This window comes from Erythrolamprus reginae, chromosome 2, assembly GCF_031021105.1.
Source record: "Erythrolamprus reginae isolate rEryReg1 chromosome 2, rEryReg1.hap1, whole genome shotgun sequence".
Taxonomy (NCBI): domain Eukaryota; kingdom Metazoa; phylum Chordata; class Lepidosauria; order Squamata; family Dipsadidae; genus Erythrolamprus; species Erythrolamprus reginae.
In genome coordinates, this window is record NC_091951.1 from 305,349,375 (window position 1) to 305,375,104 (window position 25,730).

Genomic DNA, 25,730 nt, shown 5'->3' on the forward strand with positions numbered 1-25,730 from the left:
GAGGGATATCATATGTGTGAATGGTCCATAAGATATCTGAAATGCAGATAGAAGTTTAGTATTATCAAAGACAGAATTAATTTATTATACCAGGGCCTTATTTTCTTTAAGAGAAATTTCTGGTCTTTTAATGCAGATGTCATCCTGTTTTGATACAGAAATAAATATGTTTCAGTTTGCAAAATGAAGAACATGATTAGTATGATACTGAAACAAAATAGTGCACTATATTTAAGTTGAATGAGGTTTATAGGTCTCATCTTGGTTATTCTGGAAGGGAGAAGAATGCTGTTACTTTAGCAACTGCAATAAAATATGGTACTTGTGTTCACAGCTGCTTCTGTATCATTGCCCATTGCCCAATCTCTTTCTATTCACATCTAGAATGTCTCCCAGAAGAAATAAATATCATCCTGTAGAATTCCTTCAGGAGGACCAGACATCAGTTAAATAGAATCTTTTACATTTCCAGAAACAGAGTCTTCATGTTGCTGTCATTTCATTTTTACTAAAATATCAAGAGAATGAGCAGTCTTACAGCATTTTAATAGGGACTAAGAAAGACAATTTCTTTCAGAATTTCAATGAGCTATAGGCCAACATAATCTGTAGAGGTTGGAGGGATGAATATAAACAGAGTACATATTTTAAACACAATTTTGAACAATATCCCCCATCCATTTCGGCATTTTGTGAGTTCCATAAAGCAAATTCTAATTCTTTTCTCTGTTGGAGCCATACTAAAAATGTGTTTTGATTATAATATTATGTCATGGTGAGATACCCCAATATTGTTGTATGATTTATAGCCATCTTAATCTGTCCTAAATCCAACAGATGTATTTGATAAAGATGAGAACTATAAAGCACCTATGATTAAAGGGGAGTTTGCTTATTATTCTATTATAACTAGCTAGCTTCATGGCCACAAATTATATTCTCTCTGTAGGAAAATATTAGAAGCTGCCTTATGCCAAATCAATTTGTTTCTTTTCTTCAATATTGTCCATCTTGACTGCCACTAATTTTCTTGACTCTTGGACAGTATTTCTTGGACCCAAATCTTGAACAAGACATACTCCAAAGAAAATGTCTGACTTAAAATGCAAAATTTCTTTCACCCATAATTGTAACAGATTTTTATAAACAGTCAAATTCTAAAACTTTGATGTCAGTGAAGGGCTACCAAAATTTTTACTACCACACTGTGGGCGTGGCTTTTTTCAACATATTTTATGCAAATTGGGTGCTCTGGGGTAGAGCTCCATTTTCGCTACTGCAATGTGATCCCCCCTGTCCGGGCAGCAGCCCACCCCTGTTTGGTGTATAGTTAAACATTATGTTAATATTTAAAGATTTTTCTAAAAATTAGTTATATATGCTAATCAATGTTCCCTTTTTTCCACGGTGTGGGCGGAAAAGTATAGTGTCTGAGCGGCAGTCCCCTTGGGACTGGGCAGCATAGAAGTATAAAATAATAATAATAATAATAATAATAATAATAATAAAAATAGATAGATAGATAGATAGATAGATAGACAGACAGACAGATAAATAAATCCCTTCTTTTTCAGTAAAAGAAATTAATAATAAAATAAAACCAAAATCTATTACTATTAAAACTAAAACAACCAGCAAAATCAGAAACATAACTATTACTAAAAACAGGTGAGGGCTGGGTTTTTTATCTCTGTAATTATTTAAGTGCTTTTACCATATGCTTTAAATCAAGAGTCACTTCTCTCATTGTTTCTCTCTCTTTCCTTTCATTCTCTGCCTCAATCATTTTCTCATTTCTCTTTTTTTCTCCCCTTTTTTCTATCATTTCTCTCTCTCTTCCTTCCACTCTTCTCTCTCTCTTGCTTTCTTCCTTTCTCTCACTCTCTCTCACTCACTTCCTTCCTCTCTCCCCCCTCTCTCTCTTTCTTGCTCTCTCTCTCTCACTCTCTTCCTTCCTCTCTTCTCTCTCTCTCTCTCGCTTTCTTTCTCTCTCTTTCTCCCTCTCTCCCCCTTCTTGCTCTCTCTCTTTTTCTCACTTTCTGTCTCCCTCTCTCCTTTTTATCTCGCTCTGTCTGTTGCTCTCTTTCTCTCTCTTGCTTTCTCTCTCTCTCATTCTTTCCCTCTTGTTTTCTTTTTTTCTCTCTCTCACTCTTTCTCTCTCTTGTTCTCTCTCTCTTTCTCCCCCTATTTCTCTCTCTCTCTTTCTCATTTTCTCTCTATCTTGCTCTGTCTGTTGCTCTCTCTCTCTCTTTTGTTCTCTCTTTCTCTCTCTTCCTTTCTTCTCTGTGGAGGCCGGCGAAGGTTTTTCTTAGTTTCAATGTTCCGGGTGGGCTGGCAGGGGGATGGGGAGCGAGTGTGCATGTGCGGCCAACATTCAAACTAATCTTCGCTGGCCTCCACAGTGAGAAGAATGCCTGCCCCGCCTCTCCTGCAGCCCCTTTGCTGACAGCCGGGATGAAAGCGCTCTTGGCGAAGGGACTATGAGAGGGGCGGGGCAGGTGTTCCCAAAGTGTTTGAAGTGGCTAGCGACCGGATCAGGATGAGAAACCGCAGCCACCAGCGCCGCTGCAGCCACCGCTGCAGGAGGAGCCACACCCCAAGGCAGGAAGCGGAGGAGGAGAAAGAGGGGCAGATCGGGTGGGCAGGCGGGGGCAGTGGTGAGAAGCCAGGGGCGCGAGGGGGCCACAGGTGCTGGGGGGGCAGGGGCAGTCACGGCTCCTTGCGCGGCCTTGGAAAAGGGTGCATGGGGAGGGTTTTTTGGGTGCGCACCCGCATGGCCGTGCACCTTAGAGGGTACATTGATGCTAATACACTATCCCAAAAGTATAGCTTGAAAGTCATGATGGCATAGCCTGAACATAACAGGATCTGCACACAAATATTATTCCACAATGGTTTTTCTAGAAATGAAAAGGATGAAAGTTATTAAAAACAGACTCCCAGTTTTTCTCAGAAGAACACTATTGTTTGGGCAGCAAGTGATAATTGAAATTAAAAGCTAGAAAGAACTATATAAACTATATAGGATAGTTTAAGTGTACTGCAACTCTTGTGGTCCTTGGATGAAGCCAATAATCTTGGCCCAGTTTCAGGCCCGGTCACAACACAGAAATTTCTTTGGTCACACTGATGAATGATCTCTGGTGGGCCTGGGATATGGATTATTCCTCTATCCTTGTGCTTCTTGACCTCTCAGCGGACTTCAATACCATTGACCATGGTATCCTTCTGAGATGGCTGGAGGGGTTGGGAGTGGGAGGCACTGTATTATGGTGGTTCTCCTCCAACCTCTCTGGTCATTCACAGTCAGTGTTAGTGACTGTTAGAGGTCCATCCCTAGGTCTCTAATTTGTGGGATGCTACAGGGGTCTGTCCTCCTCGCCCTACTATTTAACATTTACATGAAGTCACTGGGTGAGAACATCCAATGACATGGGGTGAGGAATCATCAGTATGCTGATGATCTCCACCCTGTGCCAATTCAGTGAAGGGTTGATGTGATGTGCCAGTGCCTGGCAGCTGTAAGGGTCTAGATGGGAGCCAACAGGATCAAGCTCAACTCCGACAAGGCTGAGTGGCTCTGGGCATTTCTTTCGATGGACCATACTATCTGTCCATCCATTGTTCCCGGGTGGGGCTTTAATTCCCCTCAAAAAGGGTATGCAATCTGAGAGTACCCCTGGACCAACAGCTGAGCCTTGATTACCATCTCTTAGCTTTGGCCAGGGGGACTTTTGCCCAGGTTCGCCTCGTATACCAATTGTGGCTCTATCTGGACCAGGAGGCTTTGCGCAGTTCACTCAGGCCCTCATCACCTCCCGTCTTAATTATTGCAATGCACCTTACATGCGTCCTTGAAGAGCGTTTGGAGACTGCAGTTAGTCCAGAATGCAGCTGCGTGAGCTGGCGTGGATGTACCTAGGTACACCCAATAACACCTACGCTTCATGTGCTGCACTCGGTGCCAATTGGTCTCCGGTCACAATTCAAGGTGTTGGTCACCTATAAAACCCTACATGGCTTAGGACCAGACTATCTATGGAACTGTCTCCTGCCGCATACCCCCCAAAGACCAATAAGATCCCACAAAGTTGAACTTCTCCAGGTCCTGTTGACTAAGCAGTGCAGGTTGGTGGGCCCATGGGCGAGGGCCTGCTTTGTGACTACCCTGGCTCTTTGGAACCAATTACCCCCGCCCCCGCCCCCCTCGATGTCTGTACTGCTCCCACCTTAGCTTTGCTGGCAGGCCTGGGGCCATGAGAGTTAACATCTAATCATGGCTGAATTGTGATTTGCTTGATATGCATATGTGTATGACTGTATTGTTAATTTAGGGGTTTTATTGATTAGCTAATTGGGGTTCTGCTGTTTTTTACTGTTTTATATTTGACTTCCATTGTATTATTGTATCATTTTATTGTTGTAAACTGCCCTGAGTTCCACAGGATTGGGCGGCATATAAGTCAAATAAATTAAATTAAATTGTAATACAGTGTAATTCAAATTTGTCCATTTCCCCCTCCCTTCTATTTATTTATATATACAATCAATTTTGGAGGCCGCAAATATACAATCAATTTTGGAGGCTGCAAAACATAAGAAAATTACGTGGAAAAGGATACACAATTTATTGGGAGACAAGGACACCAGCAATGAAGCTTTCAAAGAGTAACAGAAATTGACAATCACCCCTGCCCAAAACTTGGATAATTTTAATTTAAGCTACACAGATGAGGTAATATATTGATTCCTTAGAATATACAGTAGTTAAGGAAACTACATTTTCTTAGCTCCTGCTCTCAAAACGTCTCCAAAATTTGCTGCTGAACACTAGTTCTGCAATGGGAAAGATGGCCCAAAATATTTCAATAAATGAAAAAAAAGGCAAGGGAAAAAAAGAGGAAATTATGGAAATGGAGTTCAATTTTAGTTAAAGTTTCATCAGATTTAAATTTTGTCCTGGTTCTGCTTGCCTCTGCTTGTAGATACAGCACATGGTTAGCTACCTCTGTACTTATAAGGTTAAGCAGGCCCAGTCATGCTTGGTAGTTGGATGGAATACCACAGGAAATACCAAGGTTATAAGTTTGACTGGGAAGATTGAAAAAACGTTAACTAAAGAAGACGGTGCATATGCTATTGCCAGGAAAACTACACTGGTATATACACGAAAATGCCAGGAGTTGAATTTGTTTCAGAAGAGACTATCTTAACCAAGTCTGTCTAAGTGCCTGTTGTCAAGAAATCTTCTGCAGGAGTTTGACTACCAAACTTTGACTCAAATGTTAAATGCCACACTGTCAAACTAAAATTATATATTCCCATCATGAGCCCTTCATGGCACTGGACCAGATTACCTCAGGGACTGCCTTCTGCTGCACGAATCCCAGCGACCAGTTAGGTCCCACAGAGTGGACCTTCTCCGGGTCCCGTCGACTAAGCAATGTCGCCTGGCAGGACCCAGGGGAAGAGCCTTCTCTGTGGTGGCCCCGGCCCTCTGGAACCAACTCCCCCCAGAGATTAGAACTGCCCCCACCCTCCTTGCCTTTTGTAAACAACTTAAAACCCACCTCTGCTGCCAGGCATGGGGGAATTGAAATCCTCTTTCCCCCTAGGCCTTTACAATTCTATGCATGGTATGCATGTATGTATGTTTGGTTTTTATATTAATGGATTTTTAATCATTTCTAATACCAAATTACTATTGTACACTGTTTTATTGTCGCTGTTAGCCGCCCCGAGTCTCCGGAGAGGGACGTCATACAAATCAAATAAATAAATAAATAAATAAATAAATAAATAAATAAATAAATAAATAAGTGAGTGAGTGAGTGAGTGAGTGAGTGAGTGAGTGAGTGAGTGAATGAATGAATGAATGAATAAATGAATAAATAAAACAGAGTGACTTATTTCAAAAATCGTATGTCATCATATCAAATCTAGTGGACTTAATTTAAGGTTAGTGCCAAAACTTCAGATTCATCAAGATTTTTTATCTTATTCAGGATTCTGCTGTTCATTATTTTTTCCATGGGAATCTCTTGTAGATCCTAAGTGCTCAAAATGCCATTTATCAGTACTATGCCATCAAACCACCACCATCAACATGTGGATCATTTTCAGTATTGTTTTGTCAATTCTAAGAATGGAAAAGGCTAGATGGAAGCAAAATGAACTGCAATAGCATCATCATTCCTTGAACAAACTTTTAAATAACAATTATGTTTATTTCAGGGGCGTTTAGAGCAGGAGTCAAGATGGTAGTTGCGGCATGAGTGAAAGCCTTCCTTTCTGTATGTGAAGAGCATGCATCCATGCCTGGACCCATACAGGAATGACAGAAACTAAGGAATCAATGTAGGATATATCAGAAAAATAATTTGGGGTCCCAATCTTGAGTTGGGATTGTGCAAAAATAAATAAAAATGAAATCCAGACAGCTATATGGAAAGCTGAAATATCTATTCTCAAAAGCAAAGAGGTTTGCCTTGGGGATAGTTGCAGAGAAAAATAGTACAGTATAGACACATTATTATATAGGGAAGATTGTCCAGGTTGTGGAAGTGTGTATGTGCTGATTCTAGGGTGATACATGAGGGGTGTGTACAGTGAAGGGCTATCAAAATTTTTACTACCATACTGTGGGCGTGGCTTATGCGGGACGCCCTGCATTTTCTTTCAACATCTTTCAGTGCAAATTGGGTGCTCTGGAGTGGAGCTCCATTTTCACTACCCCACTACATTCCCTCCCATCCGGGCAGTAGCCCACCCTGGGTGTGTATATGTGTGTGTCTGTGTGTGTATGTACATGTCATCTTTGATGTTTTTTCTTGTGAACACGCAGTTCTCAGTCCATTGATGATTTTATTAATATTTAAGAGAAGATACAGACAGATAAGGAATAAAATATATTTTGATATAAAACTCCCCACATACCTTTCAGGTGTGCTTAAACTACTGCTCCTGTTATATTTAACTTGCTATCCGGTGACATCATTGTTTTAAATGATTGGTATTATATTCACGAAATAGCAAATTGGGAAGAACTGAGGTAAAGTAATTATACAATACTGTACTTATATTTTGCTAAACTGGTAATATAAGTGAACATTTCATGTTTTAAGACTTAAAGACTTGTTTGGAAAAGGATTGCTTTAAAAGTTAGAGTTTAAAATATTGTAGCAGTATTTTATTATCTCTCAACCAAAATGTTCTTTCTGCTGTTGAATTTTTCTCATAGTAATATGCTTAGTTGATATCAGAAAAGCCTGCATGTGTAAAGTTTAACTTCAATTTTAAGCATACAAAAATGTATTTTTGTGCTGTTGCTGTGTGTGCCTCTCATCATTTGTCAGTGGAGATGACAATATCAGATGATAATTGCTAAGGTAAATAGCAATAGGAACAATTGTAGCTCAGCGATTCCTGTAAAAAAGCACCAGTAATATCTAACATAGTACTGAGGAAAGTTTAATCTGCTGACTCAGACAATTACATTTGAAATGTTATGATGAGTTATGATAAGAACAGTGAATACTATTGGATTTAAAAATATGTTTTAAAATGTACTTTATTATTTAGCCAGATAAGGTAAGCTGTAATTTCTTTGTCTCTAAACTTTCAAATTTATTGCTACTGTATTATAAAATAGGTATTAAGTAAAGATAACTTAGTTTTAAATTTAAATAACTTAGGAACAAATTATGACTTTTTTTGTTTGTTGTAGCTATGACGTATTTAAAGCTGTTTAAATGTTTTCATGATTTGTCAGAATGCATTAGTAAAAGGGATCAGATTGTACTGAAGCTCCTTGGGAGAGATTGGTGGCCTAGAAATGTGAACTATAGACAAATAAGTATAGATAAAAGAAATACAGTATTTAAAAGCAATAAATGTCTAAGAATGTATCAATAGCTTCTTAATCATTTGAATCCAATATGTTACTCTCTCAAATGTAACATCAACAATGTTACATATCTGAAACTGTCAACTCTTGAAAATAGATTATATCATCCCACCATTGCTGAATATCAAAATATTAGCCAGGTCATTTTAAAGAAAGAGTCTATGTGGAAGAACATTTGGTTACCTGTTATGTATGATTGGAACACTAGGTTCATTCATAGAACACAAAATACCTTGAGTTATGAAAAATTTGGTCAACAGAAAAATAGTTTTTTCTCATAATTTCTATCAACCTTTTCCTCCCACTTAGGACTGTATGACTGTAACTTGTTGCTCGTATCCTAAGATTTTTATTAATACTGATTGTTTCTTCATTGCTTATTTGACCCCTATGACAATCATTAAGTGCTGTACCACATGATTCCTTACAAATCTATATTTTCTTTTATGTACACTGAGAGCATATGCACCAAGACAAATTCCTTGTGTGTCAAATCACACTTGGCCAATCAAGAATTCTATCCCACCGCACTCCACTCCATTCCATTCCATTCCATTCCATTCCATTCCATTCCATTCTATTCTATTAGAAATGATGACAATTATTCCCCAGAATTATCAATGGGCTTGAAAAGAGAATGTGAGAGAAAGCAAAAGGAACACCATTGATTTCTACCCCTCCAAAAAATCTTGAAAGTTGCCCCCTAAATCTATATTTACTAAGTAATTATTATCTTTCATTGTGTTATTTTTAGTTATGCATGCTTCCTAAATGATTTATTTAATTCTGGGAAGCATACTTATATATTTCCCTACAGTCATATTTCCCGACTGCTTTACAACTACCGTACACTAACATCCCCCCCCCCAATATGGGAATATTTTTCACACGTGGGAAAACTAACAACTACAAAATAAGAAAAGCAGCAAAAGTCAGGATACAGAATTAAAATTGCTTCCTAAAATGCTGTTTTTATACTTTCTTTGTCAAGCAGAGAAAAGGAAAAGGAAAATAAATTAGGCAAAGTTGGCTGGGAAAACATTCAACAGAAGGGCACTACCACTTCCAAAGGACATTATGATATAAATTCTAACTTTTTGTATGTTCATTATGATATTGCACTTAGTTAGATAAAGGGTGGAATTTGCATTGCGACATTGGGACAATTGATTCGTTTTACTCATTTCCTGCAGATGCTTGTAGTAGCTATGTCTTTTTCCTGGTTACCATAGGAATTTGAAAAGAAATGTGGTTGCTTTACTATGAGCTGACTCATTATGAGCTGTAGTGCAATGGAGTCTAACTAAAATGATTGTACTTGGTGGATATAGCAAAACAAGAAAACATGGGAAAGAATGAATGGATGCTGAAAGATTACTGGCTGAATGAAAAAAGAGTAATGTAATGACTAAAGGATTATCACAAAACATACAATATGTAAGAAGAAAGGGGTAGGAAAATTAAGGAAGATTTGTATGCATATAGCAGTAGTTTATGAATATAGTTGGTAAAGTAAAAAAACAAAAAGACAAAATATGAACAGTATACGGATGTGGCCACAAGAATTTATATGTGAGGTTGGTGTCAGATAGTTTCAGCTAGGTTTCCTTTTTCTTCTTCTAAAAGTGTCCATCTTTTGCATTACAATGTCATTTATTTGTTTGTTTGTTTGTTCGTTCGTTCATTCATTCATTCATTCATTTTTCAATACACAAAGCAATAAATTGTATCATATATGTATGTATGTATGTATGTATGTATACACTGCTTAAAAAAAATAAAGGGAACACTTAAAAAACAGAATATAACTTCAAGTATACCAATTGACAATCAATTTCACATGCTGTTGTGCAAATGGAATAGTTGTGCAAATGAAATATTCAATGAGAATGTGTATATATATACTGCTCCAAAAAATAAAGGGAACATTCGAATAACACATCCTAGATCTGAATGAATGAAATATTCTCATTGAATACTTTGTTCTGTACAAAGTTGAATGTGCACAACAGCATGTGAAATTGAATTGTCAATCAGTGTTGCTTCCTAAGTGGACAGTTTGATTTCACAGACATTTGATTTACTTGAAGTTATTTTGTTATTTAAGTGTTCCCTATTTTTTTAGGAGTGTAGGACTGTGTGTGTGTGTAAGTCTTGACATATTTAGGTCTTTTCCCGTACACGATTGTTAGAACAAAGCATGGTCGGAACTACTATCTTCCTATAAATATTGGTGGGTGGGTGTGGAGTTCTGGTTTAATTGTTGTAAGCGGGTTGGTTGGCTGTGTTGTAACATCTTGATTAGTTGATGGGGTAACACCTTGAGTAGTTGATGCAGTTGATGTTACATTTGTAGATTATGGGTGACATCCAGAGTAGTTCTTGCAGTTGATGTTTGCAGATTAGGCGGCTGTTTTGTAATGTATGTCTGTGGTGTAACATCCCATGTTTTAGTTTGGCTCCAAGTTTGTGGTCTGCCTATGTGTTTTTGGCGTGTGTCAGTTTGTTTTGTGTGGGTGTCAGAGGGGGGTGCAGCAGTTAGATGTGCTGCCATGGTTTGGCTTTTGGGTGGTGGTTGTATTTTGTCTGTGGGGTGGGTATGAGTTTGGGTCTGGCGAGGGTAATTGGTGGTGGTGTCCTGTGTTACTACCACCAGTCACCAGTCATAATGATAAATCTGCATTTTATTCTATGATTACAGTTTAACTTTCTTCTTCCTATAATCTATCCTGTCTAGGCATCAAAAGCATAAATCATAAGTTCATTTTTTTCATTTTTATACAAAAACTTCATAAGGGGTTTCAAGTCAGCAATAAATGTAGATATTGTCTTTTCTTTGATCAAAGAAGTCAATTTAACCATCTGTCATGAAATCTTTTAATCGTATTAATCATTTTAAAATTATTAATATTTATTTACTTATTTTTCAGTTTTTATCTGAAACACATCTAAGTCCCAATGGTGCTTTTTGTTCAGCTCTGAAGAGCTGAAGAAGCTTCTTGGATGAGAAGAGAAACGTCTTCAAAGAAAACCAGAAAGTCCGATTGCCTCTTGAAAAAGCACTGTTGGGACAACCGTGACTTGGATGACTTAGAATCTCCATAGACAAATACATCTAAGGAGTTAAAATATTGTAAGTGTAAAACATAAGAGGAATAACTCATAATAAATAGTTTTTAAAATCCAAAATGGATGTCAAACTTAAGCCTTGTTAAATAGGATGGAACATTGTGCTTTAGAACACTGCTGTCTAGTATCATTTCACACAGAGAGCTTTCTATATATATGTATATAATGATTAAATTAAAAGTTTATTGCATGGCAAATGAAATTTTATGTTCTATTTCCAAATCCAGTATTGACTTATCATTCTAATTCCGCCAGAAAAACAATAGTAAAAGAGTAATTATACAGTATATTCTATAGCTATAATGCAGGGAATATAAACAAAGACACTTATTCATAATATTTTGTACAGTTGTCCCGATTTATGGAAAAAAACTCCATTAAACAGCATTGTATCTAGTGTGTTCCAATAATGTACAAGGCAGGAAGGTGGGTGGACACTTTCCTTCAAATTAAAAAGTGAATTTCAATTAGAAAATCTAATACGAATTCATGTAGTGGAAATACAACTGCTTGCTTTTTTTAACCTTGTTTAGTGTGTTGTATGAAAATTGCCAAAATATATCTGGAGTGAACCCAGAAACCAATAGATGAACCTGCTACCCTTATATATAATATGAACAGTCTTTAAAATAAGGTTTTATTATTTTTAGCTTCCCCTACCTAGAAATTTCTTTATAAGATTTGCATAAAAAAGAGGTAGCTTTCCTTTCAAATACCAATTTACCCTACATAAAATATTCTCATTTTCACACATACATTATATAAGAAAAAGCTCTGAGTTCCTTACACCCCACAAGATGATAAACTAGTATCAAATGTGCAAACTTTTTCTGGGAGCAGACCTTATGTGTTGGGAATTACCACATACAATCAAATACTGGATGAGTCATGTTTCCAGGCTTTAATTTAAGGAAAAAGTATACATTACTATATGTCAATCTGCTCAAGTAAATTTTATACAGATTAAGTTAAATTATGTGGCATAATTTGTTTTATGTAACTGTGGAGGTATTTGAAATCAAGACATCTGTCATACAGATATTTTAAGGATATGGTGACTTGGATAAGGCAATGCACAGTTTTACCTGACTACATTGTGGTCTCCCTTGTCATTCTGACTGCTATGTCACAAGTTACACCAAAAATAAAATGTAATATTTCAATTCAAATAGTGTTGCTTCTCAATTTTAATCAAGGACTTACAAGTAATCCTTAACTTCCAACAGTTCATTTAGTGATAGTTACATTTGTAGCATTTCCATGATCATGTGATCAAAATTCAGATGCTTGGCAACTGATTCATATTTATGACTGTTGCTGTGTCCCAAAATCACATGACCACCTTTTGGGACCTTCTGACAAGTAAAGTCAATAGGGAAGCCAGCTACACTTAACAGCTGGGTTACTAACTTGTCAACTGCAGTGATTCACTTAACAATGGTGGCACGAAGCCATAAAAGGGGGCAAACTCAATTAACAAATGTCTCACTTAACAACAGTAATTTTTGGCTCAATTGTGGTTGGAAGTTGACGACTACCTGTAATTGTATTTTATGGTATTGTAAATTGTGTAACTTTCCCACTGTTCCCTTTCTTAGGTTCCTAATACAGTGATTCCTTGTCTTACAAACTTAATTGGTTCCGGGACGAGGTTCTTAAGGTGAAAAGTTTGTAAGACGAAACAGTGTTTCCCATAGGAATCAATGGAAAAGCGATTAATGTGTGCAAGCCCAAAATTCACCCCTTTTGCCAGCCAAAGCGCCAGTTTTTGCACTGCTGGGATTCCCCTGAGGCTCCCCTCCATGGGAACCCCACCTCTGGACTTCTGTGTTTTTGCGATGCTGCAGGGGAATCCCAGTAGGGGAATCCCAGCAGCACAAAAACGAGCGCTTCGCTGGCAACATAAGTGCAGAGGTGGGGTTTCCCAGCGAAGGGAGCCTCAATGAAATCGCAGCATTGCAAAAACACCAAAGTCCTCGAAACCCCACATCTGGACCTCTGTGTTTTTGCGATTCTGCGATTTCACTGAGGCTCCCCTCGCTGGGAAACCCCACCTCCAGACTTCCATTGCCAGTGAAGCACCCGTTTTTGCGCTGCTGGGATTCCCCTGCTATGATTCCCCTGCAGCATCATAAAAACACGGAAGTCCGGAGGTGGGGTTGCCCATGGAGGGGAGGAATCCCAGCAGCACAAAAACGGGTGCTTTGCTGGCAACGAAAGTCCGGAGGCGGGGCATCCCAGCAGCAGCTGTGGGTTTGTAAGGTGAAAATAGTTTGTAAGAAGAGGCAAAAAAATGTTAAAACCCAGGTTTGTATCTCGAAAAGTTTGTATGACGAGGTGTTTGTAAGACGAGGTATCACTGTACTTGCTTCATTGTGAGAGCATAAAAAAGTAAGAAAATCTGCCAAATCAAATAAAACCAAAGTATATTTAATCCATAATTGTGTTGTTAAAAACCAAATAATACATATGCATATGCATGCATATACACAATGACATAATACAGATAACACAATTGTCTTATCTAATGTAACTTATTTGTTATTTAACATAACTTACATTAAAGTTATTTATACTATAAAATATATATTTAATTAAGATGAAAAGATTGTGGATCAAGTGCTGAAAAGAAATAGCCAAATACAAATGCTATTTTTATTTCACAAAATTTGCTTCCACCCTCCCTCAACAGAGTTTTATATACAAAGAAAAATATACTGTAGTGCATTATACTATGTTTAATGACCCAAATGCAGTCCCAGTTAGAAGGAAACCCACTCTTTTCCTGGATGCGCTCAATTAGGTTTAGATAGCAGCGTCACAAGCATGTGAGCAAGGTAGATTGTATTGCTACATCAACAGAAATAAAATTCCCAACTGATTGGAACTAATTGTCCCCTTTCTTCATTAGATCGCACCTTATATCTACTATTGAGTTTTACAACTTAAAGAGTTTATTATTTATTTATTTATTTATTACTTAGATTTGTATGCCGCCCCTCTCCGAAGACTCGGGGCGGCTCACAACATGTGGAAACAAATCATAAATAATCTAACAAATTTAAAATTAAAAGATTTAAAAGACCCCATATACTAACAGACATACACACAAGCATACCATATATAAATTAAACATGCCCAGGGGAAGATGTTTCAGTTCCCCCATGCCTGACGGCAAAGGTGGGTTTTAAGGAGTTTACGGAAGGCAGGAAGAGTAGGGGCAGTTCTAATCTCCGGGGGGAGTTGGCTCCAGAGGGCCGGTGCCGCCACAGAGAAGGCTCTTCCCCTGGGGCCCGCCAACCAACATTGTTTAGTGAAGCAATTCAGAGAAAGAGAATGATCAGATGATCAGGTTTCTAGAAATGCAGTCTTATAAAGACAGAATGAAAGAACAGCAAGTGTTTAGTTTTGGGACTAGAAGATTTAGTGTGCTGGGGTGGGTGGGTATAATAATATTTTTCAAATACCTGAAAAATATCCCACGCAGAAGGCAAGATCTGTTCTCTATCATCAAAGAGGGCGGGGACCTGTTTTATATCACAGGAGTTCAAATTTCAGATGAATGTTAGGAAAGGTTTTCTAACAATAAGAATAGTTTGATGGTGGAACTAGTTACACAGAGGGGTGGTGAGACCCCTTTTAAAATAATTTATTCAGCAATTGATGAACCATCTGTTTTGAATGTTGCAATTGCAATTCTTTGAGGAGTAGGAAGTTACATTTGATCCAAACAACCCCATCAAACCTATAATTCTCTCATTTCACTAAAATATCTTGAAACTCTCCAATGAAACTTTCTATGAGAGAAACACTATTGGGAAGGCATCTAATATTAGAGTGTTTGGCTACATTTTTTCCTATGAATAAGCTCCATGAATGCCTAAACATACTATACACCCAGTAAACAGGTTTAGAATTTCCCAATGAATGTTCAAGGCCCTAGAAAAGGAAACTTAATATACTGGGTTTTTTTTCTTTATCAGTGTCTATTACACTGATAGAATCTGTAAACAGTAAGATGGTATTATTGTCATTTTAGAACACCATAGCTTACAGCAAAATTGACAGAATGAGATATGGAAAAGAGCTGAAAATGTATCTTTAATTGCCCTATATTGTAAATACAGATATAAGGTATTTTTTTTCATAATTCAATTTATTTTGCTTCTGTAATTCTTTACATTTCAACAAATAGTCACATATTTTAAACATGTAGTGGAAACGAGGATGTTCAGTATTTTTTTTGGAAATGCCTATTCTGAAGTTTATTATTTCAAACTATGTGATGCTGAGATCTGCTGCTCCTAGTAATGCCACTGAATGCTGCCTGCCTGACATGGCAATGCTGAGCCAACCCAAACCAATGTCAAGCTGCTTGGTCCAGAGGTGGGTTCTTCCTGGTTAGGACCAGTTCTATAGAACCAATAGCAGGAATTCCCCCTGGTTCGCTGAATCAGGAGCGATGGCCAGCTGGCCACACCCACAAACCAGCTTTCTCGGTGGCACTATAGGCGCTACCATCTTGTTTTTTTGCTTCTGCACACACAGAATGTTGTGATGCGAACTGGTGGTGAAGGTAAGTGGAACCCACCCGTGCTGTGCTCCTATAAGAAGAAGGCTAGGAAGATGATTATGATGATGATTATTTCAGACTATGTAAGGAGGCCAATTGTTCTTGCAATTCGTCAGTCTTATTGCATTTAAAAAATTAGTGGATTTAGTAATAATTAGCTATTATAGTTATATCTCTCTTTTTCTTTTTTCAGGCACTCAAGACAATGAACAGAATCCTTAATGCTTCTCCTCATTTTATCATACTTCCAAAATACTTTAAACTAAGTGAGATAACTATTGCTGTCATCTATGTTACCTAACAAGGTAGGTCCTTCTCCACAATCCTTAACAGTTTTGATAAAGTCAATACAGGCTATTATTCAGTTAAACTCTTATCTTTCTGACTGTTATTTGATTATCACTCCCTTTTTTTAAAAAAATCTGCTGTTTCTCCCAACTCCCTCACACAACTTAATAACTTTTAAAAATTAAGATACACAGGGTGAACAGTGCAAACAGTATCACGTTCAGCCTGGCCTAAAACCTCAACCACATTTTCCAAAAATATATTTCACGCTTCCCTTCTCCAACTCTTTTCATGTGTGTTCAAAACTTTTATGCACCAAGACAAATTCCTTGTGTGTCCAATCACATTTGGCCAATAAAGAATTATATTCTATTCTATTCTATTTTATTCCATACTGAGTCTACGGAGAGGGGCGGCATACAAATCTAATTAATAATAATAATAATAATAATAATAATAATAATAATAATAATAATAATATTCTATTTGCAAAATTGATATCATAACTTTACAGTTGTTCATAGTAAATTTTTTCTCACCAAACTCAGTCCTGATATTTATTTTTTCTGGTTCACAGCACATTCTGTTGTCTCAACATTTCATTCAGTGGAATCAAACTTGAAGAACAAATGAAGATATCAGATATGAAGTATAGCTAAAAGGCAATGATGAAAGAACAGCAAGACTATTGCATCTTTTCAACTTTGGATTTAGTGACACTATAAATGACAATGCTCTGCTCCGAATATTTATTTCTATAATTTAAAGCAACAGAATGCAAAAAAAGTATGTTTGATTTAGTGGTTATATATGTGCTTCCCAAAATGAATACACTCCATTGAATAAGACGTTACTGTTAGTTAATGTTGCTATTTAATGGCTTGTCCAATTGCAGTTGTTTTTACAAACCAGGAATCAGGATTTTAATATTGGACAATGAGAAATTAACAATGCATTACTTGAAATAGGAAATGAACTGGAAGTTTCTCAACAGAACACAGAATTTTCGATAACTATTGATATAAGTCAAAAACAAATATAACAATATGAGAACTATAATAAACATATGACATTTGGTCTTATATTATGTTTCACTCCATTATACAGAATGCTGGATCTTCAATAACTTCTTGCCTGAATGATAGACCAATACAAATCCACAAAAAAGCTGTTGAATATTTCAAATTCCGTTTATAGTTGTGATTTCATGTTTTCCTATTAAATAAGTTTTTTTCACAAAAGATGAATAAATACACCCCAAAACAAAGAATCAAATATATTTATATTGGTTGTGGTTAGCTCTGGCCCAGCTCCTGCCCCAAGGACTGTGGATGAGGGGGAGACATCCACATGCTGCAGGCCTGTTTTGCTCCCTGTCAAATCTGATGATGAAGGTTCCTCTGACCAAGAAGACATGAGTGACAGGGAGGAGGAGAGTGTGGCAGACAGCTCAGAAGGAGATCAATTATCTAGCTCCTCCTTGGATTCAGAACAAGAGTTAATGATACAGCCACGCATGCGGAGAGCGATGCATAGGAAACAACAACTGAGAGATCATTATCAAAGAAAATGAGGCCACCTGTGGTTGGGTGGGGCTGTGGTAATTAGTGAGGTTGCTATAAATAGCAGCCTGTGGGTTTGGCCATTGTGGAGGATTATCTGATCGTTTTCGTGACTGCTTTACTGACTTTGACTTTTTGTGTGCTGATTTTCCCCCGCTTTGAAACTAACCCAGAGCAAAGTGTGTTTCACTTTGTGAAAGAAGAAGGACTGTGAATTGCCTCACAGCTGCAAGCTAAGAATCACAGAACTGATAAGGGACTTGTACAAATTACCAGTTTGGTTGGAGACGAGTGCTCTTTGCTATACCAAAAGAGGGCTTCATTTAAGTGAATTTTCATTATAAAGAACATTGTTTTGAATTTTCAAACGTGTGTGTGTCTGAAATTTGTACCTGTGAATTTTTGGGAGGAGTCTACCAGAGAGCCTGACAGAACAATGTTTAAGAAAGTTTGTAGTACATTGCAGAAAGTTTTTAATGGCATTGTTTTTATAACCCTGCAATAAAAGGTGGGGAAACACTAGAATGCTTGAAAGGTTTGCCAAGTATATAAAAATGAAAATGACAAAAATTACAGTCAATTGTATTAAATATCAAGTGGCTAATGTTTATTTAAAAAAACCCAATTTTCAAGGCAAAAATTACTTTGACCCAGGTATGCATTTATATATACATAAATGTATTTGTATATATTGGGGTGAGTTCCTTACCTTTTTCTCGCTACTGGTGCACATCGTGACATTTAACACGCGCATGTTCCGTGCATGCATAGAAGGACAATTTCATTTCTGTGTATGCTCAGAGAGTCAAAAAATGCATAGAATTTTAAAAAAAGATGAACAGATTCAGGGAGCAGCCGGGACGTCGCACCAAGATTGCATAATTGGCAGCCTACTAATAGAACAGCCCACTGGACCGCATCAGTAGGAATCCACCTCTGGTATGTATGTATGTATGTATGTATGTATGTATGTATGTATGTATGTATGTATGTATCAAAAGCTATATTTATCAGGACAACCAACCAAAGCAAATCAGAATCAACAGAGATACTTGTCACATAGTAAAGACCAATTTTGCATCACTTTCAGTACATGCAAAATGTACAGCATGTTTAACATGTCTTCTTCTGAATGTATTGGGATATCATTTCTACAGTTCCCAACATGGAACAGTGTTGCCTGATTAACAATTTATCACAGTTTTAACTGCAATTGTTGAGATTTGTTTGAAAATACAAACTTCTTAATTATACAATTTTATGTTCCCAGAAAAAGGTGGCATTTCACATTAACACTCATTTTTAATAGTAAAACAATTTATTACTTATTAGATTGTGACTGAATTTTATTATTATTATTATTGTTTTAATTTACTTTCTTAATCTTGTTGCTTTCTTAGACATTTTGAGGGCACTTCTTATGGTTGAGAAAGGGATGCAAATGATCTCACAAAGCAAAAGTAAAAAACAAAAGCCAAGAAATTGTACTACTTTTTACTGTCTAGATACGCAAGGCCAACTCTTATCTTCAAAATGTTATCTTATTTATTTATTTATTTATTTATTGGATTTGTATGCCGCCCCTCTCTGGAGACTCGGGGCTGCTAACAGCAATAATAAGACAGCATATAATAATAATCCAATACTAAAAACAATTAAAAACCCATTATAATAAAAACCAAACAGACATACAGACATACCATGCATAAAATTGTAAAGCCCTAGGGGGAAAGGGTATCTCAATTTCCCCATGCCTGGCGGCAGAGGTGGGTTTTAAGTAGCTTACGAAAGGCAAGGAGGGTGGGGGCAATTCTAATCTCTGGGGGGAGGGCGGGGGCCGCCACAGAGAAGGCTCTTCCCCTGGGTCCCACCAAGCAGCATTGTTTAGTTGACGGGATCCGGAGAAGACCCACTCTGTGGGACCTAACTGGTCGCTGGGATTCGTGCAGCAGAAGGCAGTCCCGGAGATAATCTTAGGGTATCAGTATACATTTCCTATTATTCTGTAGCAGAAACATTTATTTATTTGTTTTGTCAAGTAGGCATTGGTGGTATACAAAGATATAACAATATTTATGTACATAGAAACATAGAAGATTGATGACAGAAAAAGACTTCATGGTCCATCTAGTCTGCCCTTATACTATTTCCTGTATTTTATCTTAGGATGGATATATGTTTATCCCAGGCATGTTTAAATTCAGTTACTGTGGATTTACCAATCATGATACTAGTAATATAGAAACATTAGAACAGGGGATGGAAGGCACTCTGGTGCACTTATACATGCTCCTTACTGAACTTTTAGGAATTGGGAATCCTGGAGTGGTGTAGTTTGAGGCTGAAGTTTTATACCCCATTACCTCCTTCTCTTTCTAAGTCAGAGGTCTTCAAACTTGGCAACTTTAAGATTTGTGGACTTCAACTCCCAGAAAAGCTGTCTGAGAATTCTGGAGTTGAAGTCCAGAAGTCTTAAAGTTGCTAAGTTTGAGGACCTTCTGTTCTAAGTGTTGGACAAAAGGGAAAATGGTATTTGGTTTCTTTGCAGATACAATTATTTTAGACCATGATTTTCTGTATAATTTTTGCTTAAAAAACCATAAGACTGTACACAAGCACACACACTTTGCTTGGTTACAGAAAAACTAACAGATGCAAGCCGAAATAAACTGTGGCCAAACATGCACAACTGATTCTGTGTTAACCCACAATCCACCTACACAGCCACAGCATCTCCTGCCAATTATTTGACACAAGGTTTTAATAATCACTTTTCCCTTGAAATGAGCAGGATTTGCAGATCATTATGCAGTGCATGCATATTATCACATTCACTGTTGTACTTATATTTTGAGCCTCTCATAACATATGTGTGAGATTGCCAGTGTTTGCATATGAATGCTGATATATTCCAAGTCTGGGATTTGTATTTTAATAAATAGTAACAAGAGTCTAAATTTACTCATCATAGAAAGAAAAGGAGGGGGAGAAATCCTTCCTAATTAAAAAGTATTCCTATCTAAACCAATTTGTATGTGATAATATGCGTCTTTTTTGTAAGTGTCGCTTATTATTCATACAATTTTTTTTGGCCATTTAATTGTTCTGTAAAATAAGATTTTGTGAACATTTATTTGAAGGAAACAATATTTTTACTTTATCTCGAGTCACAATTCTATATAACTGTATTGTGAGTCATAATTCTAACTTCATTATTATATACTTTAACACTATCACTGATTACACAATAGGGACCAAAACTCATTAAACAAAAGTATTCTTAGTTATGATAGCAGTTATGATAGCAATTTCAAGTTACATATTACTTTTAAAAACATGGGTAATTGTACACTATATGTCCATTTTACAATTTCTACAATGATACACATATATTTTCATACTTTTTGTATCTTAAATAGGTATGCAAACATTTATTTAGAGCAACTTACCTCCAGAGGTTGTGGGTGCTTCATACTGGAGTTTTTTGTTTTGTTTTTTTAAATTGGACAATCATTTGTCTGAAAAATTATATAGGGCAGTGATGGTGAACCTTTTCCCCCTCGGGTGCCGAAAGAGCCTGGGTGTGTGCCCTCCACAGGCTCCAAAGGCTTCCCTGAAGCCAGGGAAAGGTGGTAGGGAAAGCAAGTAGGATGCTTGGCTGCATAGCTAGAGGTATAACAAGCAGGAAGAGGGAGATTATGATTCCGCTATATAAAGTGCTGGTGAGACCACATTTGGAATACTGTGTTCAGTTCTGGAGACCTCACCTACAAAAAGATATTGACAAAATTGAACGGGTCCAGAGATGGGCTACAAGAAGGTCTTAAGCATAAAATGTATCAGGAAAGACTTAATGAACTCAATCTGTATAGTCTGGAGGACAGAAGGAAAAGGGGGGACATGATCGAAACATTTAAATATATTAAAGGGTTAAATAAGGTCCAGGAGGGAAGTGTTTTTAATAGGAAAGTGAACACAAGAACAAGGGGACACAATCTGACATTAGTTGGGGGAAAGATCAAAAGCAACATGAGAAAATATTATTTTACTGAAAGAGTAGTAGATCCTTGGAACAAACTTCCAGCAGACGTCGTAGATAAATCCACAGTAACTGAACTTAAACATGCCTGGGATAAACATATATCCATCCTAAGATAAAATATAGAAAATAGTATAAGGGCAGACTAGATGGACCATGAGGTCTTTTTCTGCCGTTAGACTTCTATGTTTCTATAGTGCATGTGCAAGTGCCACACACATAATTCAATGCCTCTCGCCCCCAGAGGCTCTTTGGAGGCTGGAAACGGCCTGTTTCCCAACTTCTGGTGGGCCCAATAGGCTCATGTTTTGCCCTCCACAAGCTCCAAAGGCTTCCCTGAAGCCAGGGAAAAGTAAAAGCATCCTCCCCCATACCTGTAGGTTCCGTGGAAGCCAAAAAGGCCCTCCCAGAGCCTCTGTGTGAGCCAAAAATTAGCTGGCTGGCACACACATGCACGTTGGAACTGAACTAAGGCAACAGCTTGCATGCCAGCAGATATGGCTCTGAGTGCCACCTGTGACACCTGTGCCATAGGTTCACAATGACTGATATAAGATCACTTACTTGAGTTGAGAGTTTGACTAAAAGACCTCTAAGATCCCATCCAATTCTCTTATTCTGTTAATTTATAATTGTTTTTTCCCCAACGTTTTTTTATTGTTTTCACAAGTATTTATCACATAGTATAATCATTTTTTACAGATCATAATCCAGCTTTGTTACCTTTTGTGTGTATCCTTAATCCTTTTGCATCTTACATTCAATATTACACATTGTACATTTATTTATTTGTTTCATTAATATGTTACTTTTTACATATAGTAATTAAAAAGAATGACATTTGCAAGGTATATATTATTTGTTTTGTTTGTACTGATACTTTGTATTGTATTATTTTTAGGTTCTCTTTTGAATCCATTCATGCCATTTGTACCATGTTCGTTTCGGTTCATTAATTTTATTTCCCTTAATTGAATTTGTAATTTCATCCATTTCTACACATGTATATACTTTATCTATTATTAAATTTTCTGTTGGAGTCTGTTTGTTTTTCCACATTTGCGCTATCGCTATTCTAGTTGCCGTATTTATATGGGTTATGAGAAGAAGTGTTTGTTTAGAATAATGTCTCTTCCAAATTCCTAGTAACATACCTTCTGGGGTGTATTCTATTTCTTCTTTGGTAATTTCTATAAGCCATCTATGAATTGTTTGCCAAGTTTTTTGTATTTTGGAGCATGGCCACCACATGTGAAAAAAGGTGCCCTTTTCCTCTTTGCATTTCCAGCATGTATCTCGTAATGTTGGATAAATCTTCGCTAGTCTTGCTGGTGGAATGTACCATCTATAGAAAAGCTTATAGTAGTTTTCTTTATATGCTGCTGATAGTGTGATTTTTGATATTGTGTTCCAGGTTCTTTCCCATTCAGCTATATGTATTTCACGTTGTATGTTTTTTCCCCAGGCTATCATAGATTTCTTAATTGTATCTTTTATTCTATCCTGTGTCATAGGTTCACCATCACTGATATAAGATCACTTACTTGAGTTGAGGGTTGGACTAAAAGACCACTAAGATCCCTTCCAACTCTCTTATTCTGTTAATTTATAATTGTTAAAGGAGAGCATGTACTCATTTATAGAATTCATATTATTATTAAGGTCATCTTTGTCATCAGCGACCTGGAAGAAGATGGGTATGTATGTAACTGGTGGCAGAAGATTAGTGGTCCATGTGACAAACTTGTGGGTGTGGAACAGGAGAATGAACTAACCCCAAAATAGAAATCCTGGAGAGATCAGATTCGCGTTTCCCCAGAGACATGCCAAGATAGTTCTAAGAATAAATTGGAACTTTGAGAAAGTATTTGCTTTGGACTCTGATTTAAACTTAGATGTTAATTGGAATGCTGACACAATATTTATATCGCCTATTCTTCTAATAGCATAGAATAGACTTTGAAAACTTAGTAGCCAGTCTTAAGAACATTCAAGTAAAGCAGAGATACCATATTCCAAATGTGAAAATTTACAGTAAATGTGTTTGATTTTCTTCTAATTTGCAGCTTTTGTGAGATTTTTACACACACTGGTGTATTTCTTTAAACATGAGACAGACATATTGCTAGTTAAACAATCCCAGGTTTAAAAGAGGTTGTGCTGAAGTTATTGACTGCATAGTCTTTCTGGTAAAACTCAGATGTGAGATATTTTCCTTACAAAGTAATTTGTATAATGATCCTGGGGTATAGTACACATGAATACTTCTTTCCTGCATAATTTCATACAATTTTTAATCATTCTGCATACTATGAGACAAAGTTTGTAGGTATGATAGAATAACATTTTATTACTTTAGGAATAAATAAGGTATGAATTATGCCCAATTGTTTAACTCAAGATAAATATGTTTAGGGTAGTTGACAGATTAACCTTAAACAAAGATCTACCGCTTCTACAAACATATGTCTCTTTAACTGGTCCTTAAGTTAAATCCTTACTTGATAAATTCTATATTCATAACCACTGGCAGATTACCTATAAAAGAACACAAATACACCAGAGATACCATATTTAAAACAAGCAAATAAAAAGCACAAGACATTTAATAGTGTGTTTGTCTATGCATGTCTATGTATACACATACAGTGGTATACTTTCATATTACTCATTTCTTTGTTGATTCACTCATATATTTATCCTGTATAAGACTCACAACCATAGCTGTGAAGGTGTATGAATAAAGGTGAATTTCATAGATATTCCTATAAAACAAGGATGTTTTCAAACCTTGGAAGTTTGGAAGCTTTTATCCAAATATTTCCATTGTATTTCTTCATTAGTACATCTGTAGCATATATTAGATACATCTGAAACATCTAGAAAGCATGAATTGCAGATAGTTTTGCAAAATAAATCTTACTTACATGTGCCTATTTCTGTACTCATGCGGATAAAATACATTCTTTCATTGAAGCGCATATTGTTTACAATGGTTAATAGATATACAGTATGTATGTTAAAACAAACAAACAAACAAACAAACAAACAAACAAACAAACCAAGAAATATAGTTAAATCTGAGAGATAGTTAATATAGTATATTATCAGATTTAAGATTAGGATTAGTTAGGGTTAGAGAAAACAAATTTCTCACCATAAACATTGTACACAAGATTGCATGGGACAGAGAACTTAGACACATTCTGAATGACTGAATGTGCTAATACCATTTTAGGTTTTTCTGGGTTAGGCACTGAATTAAACAATGGTAGATATAGTGTTAGAAAAAACTATAACTTGTATTAAAATGAGTCTTGTGAAGGAAGCTATGAGCAACACTAAAAGTTTGTTTTTACATGTCCAGAATAAAAGGAACACATTGGTATACCAGCTTCTCAGTGAAAATGGTGAAATGTTAACAAGTAAGAAAGAAAAGAGTGCTACAGAAGTCCTATTTTGGATCAGTATTCCCCAGCAAGAGGTATGTATCACACAATACACACAATTGTCAAAAGCAGAATGAAGGAGTATGATTGAAGCTTGAGAGTCATAGTAACATAGCAATTTTGAATGTGTTTAACCTCCAGAGTTGGATAAATCTCCGGAGTTGGATGAACCTCCTAGGGTCTGGCTGAATGGTCTGGCTGAAATATTATGTATTATCTTTAAGAAACACTGGAGAATGACAAAGTGTGCTTCACACTCGAACAAGGGCAAATAGTGTTTCTGTCTTCAAATAGGGGGCAAGGGAAGATCTAAGAGAGAGACTAGAGACAAGTAATTTATTTTATCATTTTCAGATTAAAAAATGATTAATCTATAAAACCCTGGAAAATAATGCAGCTATTAACAGGAATCACCATGAATTTGTCAGAAACAAGTTTTACTAGATTAACCTTATCTGTTTTTTTAATTGGTTAACTTTCTTGGACGAATGTCAAATAGTTTGCTGAAATCAAGATATATTATGTCTAAAGCACACCCACAAAGTAGTACTCCATGACATTCTGATTAGATAGCTAATTAAGTGTGGACTGGATGACATGACAAGAAACTGGATACACAGTTGGCTTAAAAACCATACCCAAATATTTATTCATCGGAGTGCATAGTTTAACACCATAATTCTATGATAAGCCCTTCAATGTAATATTGAAATGAATTGCCTGTTTTCCTTTTTCTGCATTCTATTTTTACAATCTTAAGAACTTTTAATCTTGCTTGTGAAAA

At 36.7% G+C, this 25,730-nt stretch overlaps 1 long non-coding RNA gene across 1 annotated transcript; it reads left to right on the forward strand.

The window, feature by feature from the left end:
• Positions 1 to 10,801: 10,801 nt before the first annotated feature.
• On the forward strand, positions 10,802 to 17,163 carry LOC139162552 (uncharacterized). The gene is made up of 3 exons (XR_011558346.1): positions 10,802 to 11,039; positions 15,802 to 15,913; positions 16,474 to 17,163. It is a non-coding gene; the product is annotated as an uncharacterized lncRNA (long non-coding RNA).
• Positions 17,164 to 25,730: the final 8,567 nt, after the last annotated feature.